General features: G+C 35.9%; 1 protein-coding gene across 2 annotated transcripts in view; it reads right to left on the reverse strand.

Annotated features, from left to right (window-relative positions):
• Positions 1 to 4,899: 4,899 nt before the first annotated feature.
• Positions 4,900 to 9,345, reverse strand: part of alk (ALK receptor tyrosine kinase) — a gene marked incomplete in the record, with an annotated part of 583,514 nt that continues 579,068 nt past the window's right edge. For both annotated transcript variants that reach the window (XM_024267526.2, XM_024267517.2), the window contains 1 exon segment: positions 4,900 to 9,345.

Genomic DNA, 9,345 nt, shown 5'->3' on the forward strand with positions numbered 1-9,345 from the left:
AAAAAAAAAAAAAAAAATGTAAACAGTCGTCTGCATAGAACTGGAGGAGGAACAAGGTGAACAAAGATCAGTTCCTAGTAGCTGTCAATCTTGATGAAGTTAAGATAATTATCAAATGTTCTTCCAAAGTAAGAATATTAAACTTCACTGTAAAACATTCTTAATCCTTTAATCTTGGATCTCCAGTGTTTATGTTCTTTGATTTGCTGTGACTTTTCAACCGTTAACACGATCAAAGTGATTCCAGTAGATTTTGAAAGAGAAAAGCGGCGTGAGCGCCGCTTTTCTCTTTCAAAATCTACTGGAATCACTTTGATTTTGTGTTTTAGCGTCATCGTTGAGGGTTAATCCAGATGTCAGAGGCATTCATGCTGTGATTTAGTTAGCAATTTTGGGTTCATTTTGCTGAGCATTTTTTAGGTAACTAACTATAAAGTCAAGTATAAAAAAATCCCTTATTAAACTTCATTAATAAAACACTTTTCCTGCCAAAGAGAGCCTCAAAGTTGTCAATTTTTCAGCATTTCTGCAGAAATTTCTAATTTTGTATCATTAGTTTTCATCAAATTAAAATACTAATTTGGTGGTTTACTCAACTCAATATTTTTATTTGACAAAAATTACTATTTTAAATGTAGCAAATTACAAAGCTTTTGTTAACTGATTCAACGTTTCACTTTTTACATTATAGTTGGATCCAAGCGTCTTTCCTAAGGACCCACTACGAACCCATTCCTGCAATGAACTGAGACACTCAACAGAACACCTTAAAGTGCTTTAGATGGTAAAAATAGAAAAAAAAATGATAAAAGCACACTAATCAAAAAAAGTCAATAAAATCAAATGAAAGCATGAGGGAATGAGAAAATGTCAGGAAAGTTTTGAGTTTTTTCTGGAAACCTTCCACAGTGGATGAAGCCCTCACATCCTCAGGAAGGCCGCTCCACCGGCCCACAGCGCTGGAATGTGGGTTTTTGTTCTGACCTGAGGGTTTGAGGAAGGTCATAAGCTAAAAGTAATTCTGATAGAATTAAAGGTCCATGAAAAGATTCTTAAAGTCTCCCTATGACATCTTTTTTAATTAAAAAATAAACAAAACATTCACAGTAGTGTTTTAACTATGATTATGAGGTTTTTAACCAAAATCCCACAACCTAAATGTCTTAAAAGCCATTTTTGATGTTGATCTGAAGCCTCTGTTTCTAAAATCTCCTCTGAGGGGGCGTGGCTTTTGGAGCTGAGTAGCTCCACCCCTGATCCCTCCCTGTCTGATTATGATAGCTCTGTGTCTCGCTAGCATAAATCTTCACCACTGCTGCATAAAAATGTCCATCAATATCAGTAATGTCCAGCCGTTTGGTTCTGATCCGGATGTCAGCTCGGATGAAGAAGTGACGATCTTCATAGACAGAACTTCCTCCAAAATCCTGATTCTTTCTCCTTCCAGTTCACCAAAGACTCTTTTAGCTAATTCTCCAATGTTTATTGACGTTGCTGTGATCAATACATTCAATCATTGGTTTCTCAGAGTTCTTGGGGAAATAATCAAAGCTAACATTTAAAAGATTTAAAAGGAGAAATACTTGGGAGTGCAAAAAACATTTGTTCTCTTTCATAAGAAAAATGCCACATATACATGTTAAAAACTCAAAAAACAGGATTTACATCGGAGGAGGACTTTAAACTGGATCCTAAAACTGACTGGGAGTCGGTGCAAAAGTTTCCAAACTGCAGTAACGTTCTCCGTCTTTCTGTTAAAAGGCGAGTTTGAACAAGCTGCAGCCGATTGAAGATATTTCTCTTCACGGCGGAAACGAAGGGCATTATAGATGGGATGAAAGCTAAAAACTTCTACAAAGTCTGGGAAGTCTTTTGATAGCATTTGATGGTAGATGAAATGACCTAAATAAATGATAGAAAACACAAACTTGAGCTGATCTTTTTTTAATTTTTGCAAGTTGGAGTAGAGACGGAACTGCTGGGGGACGTAATGAAGACTTTCTTTAGACTTAATGCACTTCGACTTTGGGTTGGGGTGAAAATAGTTTAGCAGCGAGCTCCAAAACCTTTAATGTGGTTTTAAAAGATGCTGCTCTTGTCGGCATGAAGCTTCGGCCATCTGGAGAAACTGATATGAACTATAAATCAAAATATGTCACAGGTATGAATAATTTAAAACTGAGCATATGTCACCAATTAGGGTGTATCTCTGCGGCGCAGATCCTCAAGTTTTCAATTTTCACCACTTTGAAGCAAATAAAAAAAAAAAAAAAAAATTAAAGATGGGCGGGCCTCTCAAAGTGTTGATCAGGAAGAGATGAGAGTCTGCAAAACTGATCCCTGATGGGAGACAAATGATCCCAGTAAGACCATGTGGAAAGATTAGTCTGCTTTGTGCACGACGCTGAGCACAGCTGGAGCAGCTGGCACCTGAGCAGCGCCGTTTGCTATCTTTATCCAAATACACGCTGGCAGCTGCAGCAGCCTCTGCCTTTGCACACAACAGTTCGGGGATAATCCCGTCAAATCTCCATTCACCTCACCAGGGCTTATGCGCGGTAATGACCGGCTCACCGCACATAATCCTGTTTATTACATGACTGTCTTACCGAAATGAGCTGGTTCACACAGTATATATGATGAAAGTTTTATCAGTTGCATCATCTGCTTAATGCGGCATAAAGAGTATTTAAATGGGCTTCCTTTAGAATAAGACATCAATTTCACCATTATATTTCCCAAAAAATAATACATAAAAAGTAAACTTTTGTTTTTTTGCATCACTGCATTCTATATTTATTAAAATAACACATTTACTCCTAATATTTACACAAATGCTATTTTTGAGTTTTAATATACTGTATTGTAATAAGCACATGTCAAAGTCATGGCCCGTGGGCCGAATCCGGCCCTCCAGATCATTTTATTTTATTGTTATTAATACTCAATGTTATCTTGTGCTTATTTCTAACTTGTATAATTTTGACAAAAGATGTTTTTATGGAGAAATAAAATATTGAAAGTTATTTAAGGCTTAAGTTGATTTATTCAGGAATAATATTCCTGTCTTTTTATTATTCAGAATTATATTAATTAGTTACGGTTTTTAAAATTGGCATTATGCTAGCTTTTTGGACTATTTTTACTTTTTTTAGGCTACTTTGGAGTTTAGCTAATATTTAATGCTGACTGTTTTGGCTAATTTAGGAATTTTTTTTTACATTTTTTAGGCTGTTTAGCTAATTTTCCAGCTGTTTTGGCTAATTTAGGATTTTTTTGGTTTTGTTTTTTAGGCTGTTTTGGAGTTTAGCTAATATTTAATGCTAACTGTTTTGTCTAATTCAGGATTTATTTATTTTTTTAGGCTGTTTTTAAGATTAGTTAATTTTCCAGCTGTTTTAGCTAATTTAGTTTTTTTTGGTTTGTTTTTTAGGCTGTTTTAGAGTATTAAAATACATTTTAAAACAGTATTATAAATCCTCCAAAGTTCAATTGGTTTAACTTTGTACACAGAAACCAAAACCAGTCTTAAAAATGTGTAGCTGTACATAAGAGTTTTGAACGCCTGTTGACATAGACGTCTAAAGTGTCCGCTTGCACGTGCGTTGCCGAGGGCGATGTGAACGTAGCTTTAAAGATCTGGACGCAGCACAGTGAAAGTTTCCTCCTGCTTGTTATCCATGTTTTCTGCTTCAGTTCTGCTACCTGTGTCCTAACTGTCTGACTCCATAGAATTCAGCTGGATGGATACATAATGCATTAAAAGCAAAATGCAATAACATCCTCAAATATTCATGCTCCCTCCAGCCGGCTGCAGACATGTGACCTGCGGCGGTTATAGAAACACAGAGTGCGGCGTCTTCATTTACAGTAATGGCTCTGTAGTGCGTTGTTGACAGAACAGCCTGGACAGAGTTGGTGACCTTATTTTGAAAAGTCCGCTCTGCTGTGAACCTTCATAGAAGGTCTCCGGGATGCTGGTGAAGGTTCTGGTGCCGCTAAAATGGCCTTTTTTTTTTTTTTTTTTAATTTCATCTTCTCAGAAGCGAGGTCAGACTGAATGTCTGGCGTCTTTATAAGAGGGTTGGATTTTTCTCCTGGATGCTCACAGGGACATTTTTTATTCTTCTGTGCCCTCGTTTTCAGATTTCATTGGGAGTCGAGGCTCTCTTTGCTTCTGCATTTGTGAGGCCGGAGGATCAAAAACCACATTTTCTTCTTTTTATTTCTCTGCTTTTCTGAACACTGTCACGCTGCGCACAGAAATGTGACAACAAGAATCAAATTATCTCTTTGTGTTTTAGATTTTGAGGTTATCCTGATAGAGACAGAGTGTGAGTTAGATTGAAAATGACAGAAAATAAGATTCCATCAGGTGGAGCACGGTCTGGTAGCTGTTAATTAGTTTCACTTTTTTACTTGTCAGTTACTTTTATGTGAATTAAATAAACTCTGAGACTCAGAAAAGCAGCTCACATCCATCAGCGATAATTCTCTGAAATTTAGATTTTCAAATTAAACTCCAAAACTCATTTTAAAGCAAAAAAACAAAAAACAAATACGGACTATTATTGCACACAAAATATATTTTAAACATTATTTTTAGAAGCATTTCTTGAGGTCAGCCAAATGAGCAAATGAACTACTATTTTATTTGATATAAAACAAAAAAAGTCATGAACTGTAATCTTTTATTTTTTATTATTCCATAAAGTAATTGTTTATAAAATGGCACCATCTGATCACATCCTTCAGGTTTTTTCAACCCTGAGACAGCTCAACAATCCTCCCCTTTTTATTGGTTTTGGTTTAGTCCAATTGATTAAGCATCATTAATTGAAAATATACTGCAAGAAAAGGCGGCCTTCAGGATTTTGTGGTGTATTTTTATTTTTTAGGTTTTTTTTAGAAAAGAGCACTAAATTCAGAGAATGATCAAGTGGAATCACATGTTGAAAAAACACAAAGAGGCTCTTTAGGAGGTAATTTTAGCTTCCAAGTCAGAGTGAAGCATTGGAGTGGAGGGGTGTTTGTAGAGCAGATGAGGAGGCTTCAGTGTGATCCCATAACCAAAGAGATCTCATGTTGGATGCAGTCACTTGCACTATGACCAGTGTTTGCTTGAATACTGACTCACTGAACGAGTGTCTGTTCTTACCTGAAAAGAGAAACACTTTCAGCAGAAGCCTGATGTTGTGATGAATGGTCTAATCAGGGAGCTGTGGTGATCAAAAGTGAACCATAAATTAGAGAACACCTTACGATGCCGACTGCAGCTCGCTCTCAAAGGTGATTATTGGGTTTAGGACGAGATCGCTGAGTCAGGTCACGTCTGAGCGGGTCGCCCGCCTGAGAAGTTTTGTGGCGAATTCTAGTAAATTCTAGTAAAGTAAAGCTAAACAGCTGGCCTTCCCCTCAGCCAATCACAATCAACTTTTTAATCTAGAAATTCGCGACACTTTCTAAGAACTGTTCGTACAATTTCTTGATTGTGTGCTGAAAATAAGTGGAAGTTGTTCCATTTGAAAGTTTTAGTTTTCATCAAATTAAAATATTGAGCTGATAGTTTATTCAACTCAAAAATGTAATTTTAATTTTGTAATTTATTTTTGTTTTTGTTAGTTGATTCAATGTTTCACTTTTTACAGTGTGATTGGCTAAATTATCTCACAAGCTCATCTAAAAAATACAAATCATGAAATAGTTTATTTGCAAATTATTTATCACAAATCTTTGTTAAAGGTTAGAACCGCCCTGGTCCAGGATCTGGTGTTTGTTTATCTATAATCTAACTTGAGTTCCTAATATTTCTTCTTTTTGAAATGATCACAGAATAAGGAGTACGTACGGTGGCCTGGAAGTTCAAATCACATCTACAAATCACTGATGCAAAAACAGATTAACAATGGCATTTGAAAAAACAAAATAACAAATAAAAATAGAAAAACTAATAGAGAATTAAAAATCAAAGCAAAAACAGAAACTTTAAAGTAATAAAAAACCTGAAAAAGAATTCAAATTAAACAAAAGTAATATGCAGAAATCAGAACAAAAAGAAACAGGAACAGGCATCATCCAGTCACCTTTTCTGGGGGCTTATTTTGTTTAATTCTTTTAAAATTTCATTTTAATTTCTGGAAATTACTTTAGTTTTCCGAAATCCTATATAAAAGAACTTTATATTTTAGAAATGAAAACAACATTCCAGTTACATAATAAGAATAGTTAGTTTTTTTCATAGTTATGGTGATATTTGATATATTTTTGAGTGATTTACACTTCAGACTGTGCAAAAAGAAAAAGAAAAAAAAGTCATTTTACTGAAAGAAATGTGACTCCATGAATTATAAAGTAATTTATTTAATTTTGGTGAATGTGTTATGAAGGGCAATGTACAGCTTTTACCAGAGCCATAGTACAATACTTTATAATTACAACATTTACAGGTGCAGTCGGAGGAACGCGGTTTACCACAGGCACTGAAGACAAAGCAAAACCGATTCTTGAATGCTGCTCGTTTGATTGCTTACAGGAAAGCCTTCAGCCCTGATCTCTGAGCCTCGTGACGCGGCTCACCTCTGATGGGCGACAGACACTGTCAAGCAAGAGCAACGGAAAATCTCCTCCATCGTGAGGACGGGGAAGCAGACGTCGGACGCAGACTAGTGAGAACAATGTGCTTGAGTCAGACTGGTTTCTTTCACAGATGGGAGCATTTTTTTTTTTTTGTTTTTCCTTTTTTTCCCCCAAGGGTTTCACACTGGAAGTCCACAACATCCATCCTGGAATAGAAAAGATAAAATATGCAAATTTGGAGGAGTGTTTTTAAAAATCGATCCTGCAAACATCCACAATTTCCAGACAAAAAAAAAGATCAAATAAAATTCATCCACAGCAGGGGTGGGCAAACGTTTGGACTCGTGGGTCAGAAAGGGTTTTGGAATTTGACAGAAGGCCAGGACCAAAGGGAGATGGTAAAAAAAGAGAAATCTGGACAAAACATGCTTTCATTTTGATTGAAACAGAACAATTTGGAGTTTTGTTCTCCTTTTAGTGCCAATTGCACCTCCCTCAGAGGAAAACACAAACTTACGGAAATGCTGCATTCATGATTGACTCAGAAATCACACATGAACATCAGAAAAACAACAAATCACATGAATGCAAAATAACTTTCTGCACTTAAAGCAGGGATCTGCAACCTGAGGTTCAGAGTGACTCCTCTGCTGAAGAAAAATAGAATTAGAGCAAATAATAATTTGATTGAGATAAGTTAAGTTTACAAATTTATAGTTGAGGTGTAAAGGTTTTTACATCCTTGCTGGCATGCACATATACCAAATAGTAAGATAAACTTTGGTCAAAAAAGTTGTCTTATGCAATATTTATATTTATATATTCTTTAAATACTTTTTCAACTGTATCATAAACCAATAAATCTATGTTTATGTTCAGGTTAGAAAAATGGATGACAGCTCACCAGGTATAACAAACGAAAATATCATTTTTCTCTTTGTTGGACTAGAATGATCCTGTTTGGCACAGGAAGTCTTTTATTTTGAAAGGTAGTCATAAAAACTTCAGTCAGAAAAAAAAACATTTCAAATTTTGTAAAAATGCTATTTTCTCTTTAGATTTCTGTTTTTATTCATGGCAAAAAACAAATTCGATTCATATTTACTATAAAAATAACAATGTTATGAATGCAAAGCTATTTATAATTTTCCTAAAATAGTAAAATAGGACTTAACTACTGGATTTTGAGTAGGAAGAAACCTGGTTGCAGACCCCCGACATAAACAAAAGTCAATGTATTTGTATGGCAATGCCGGGATATAAAACATTAATAAAGACAATCGATATCATTTTTTGCAGCTTTGCGGGCCAGAATAAATACCATATTTTCTGGAGTATAAGTAACAACAAAAAAATGGCTTAATAAAGAAGAAAATAAAATCATTTATTTAAGTCGCACATTTGCAAGACAATTACAAAAGTTCATTGTGGGAGGAGCTATCGGAAAGTTTTTAGCCTCATCGCTTCATGGAAGCGTTCACTATATGTTTTATTTATTTATAACACAATTATTTATTTTGAAAAGTTAGACAAAATAAATCATGTCTACATTTCTAGGTTCATGAATTCATTCTGTCTTTTTTATTTTTTTACAGCAGGAGCTGCGTCTGAATGACGGCGCTTTCAGCGGTACTTCTGTGTCTGTAACCCAGTTTGATGACTTGGTGTAAATAAGTCAGAGGAGGAAAAAATACAAACTAGAATAATAATGTCTCAATGCAAGAAAAATATCAAAAAACAGTTCAGGAGAACAATCAGATTCTTGCCCTCTAGTGGTTGTTAGTGGAAACTAACCGCTACAGGACAATCGTTTTTGGTGGGAAAATAACAAATATATGAGTCAAAATTCTTTTTTTTAAGTAAATTTAAAGAGCAAAAATAAACATGACTTATTCTCCAAAAAATAGGGTAGTTTCATGGGCCGCATGTGACCCCCGGGGTGCAGTTTGCCCACCTCTGATGTACGGCCATGGAGAGACGGAGAACTGAGTCCAGCTGTCACTTTTTCAAAGCCTCTAACAGAACAGCAAACACTCATGACTTTCATCCACTGAACTCCCTGAAGCTGCAGAGGACTTTGTGTCCCGTCCTCCACTCACACCTCCAGCTCACTTCATCTGTCTGCTTTGACTTTTAGGACCAGAACCGATCACCTGCGACCCGAGTCACAGCGGTTCTGCCTGTCTCTCTGTTTGAAGACAGAAAAAAAGAACTGAAAACTTAAACCAGTGGATGAAATGCAAGTTGATTTGTATTAGAAGAGGCATATTCTTTAATAATTTATAGTGCCACTTCCAAATAATAAATAAACAGATGAATAAATAAACGAGCAGGCAAGCAAACATCAACAAACACATTTTTCCCAGTATTTCTTTTTTTTTTCTTTTTTTAAGTATAAATGTCTGATCCAGCGTCTGGTTTGAAGATATTCTGGAAAAATAGTTTTGTACACGCTGTGCCCCCCCGAATCAAAGGGTTCCTGTGGAGGAGCCGACACACGAGGCTGGCAGGTCGAACAAAGTTTCTGTCTGTTTTCAGTCTGGCAGAAAGGAAAGGGTTAAACCTTCGAGTGGATGAGACAGAGGGGGTTTGTCCTCCTCTTCCTCAGTCCTCATCCTTCCAGCGCTTTAAAAAATACACTTTTTTTTAGCTTAAAAACTCTTTTCCTGGGTGTTTTTCCCAAAGCTTTTTCATGTGGTGGAGTGTCTTCAAAGTGACCAGCGGGTGATGAAGAAGAAAATGTTTTCTGTGGCACCTTTGTCCTGAACA

This window comes from Oryzias melastigma, linkage group LG22 (genome assembly GCF_002922805.2).
Source record: "Oryzias melastigma strain HK-1 linkage group LG22, ASM292280v2, whole genome shotgun sequence".
Lineage (NCBI taxonomy): Eukaryota > Metazoa > Chordata > Actinopteri > Beloniformes > Adrianichthyidae > Oryzias > Oryzias melastigma.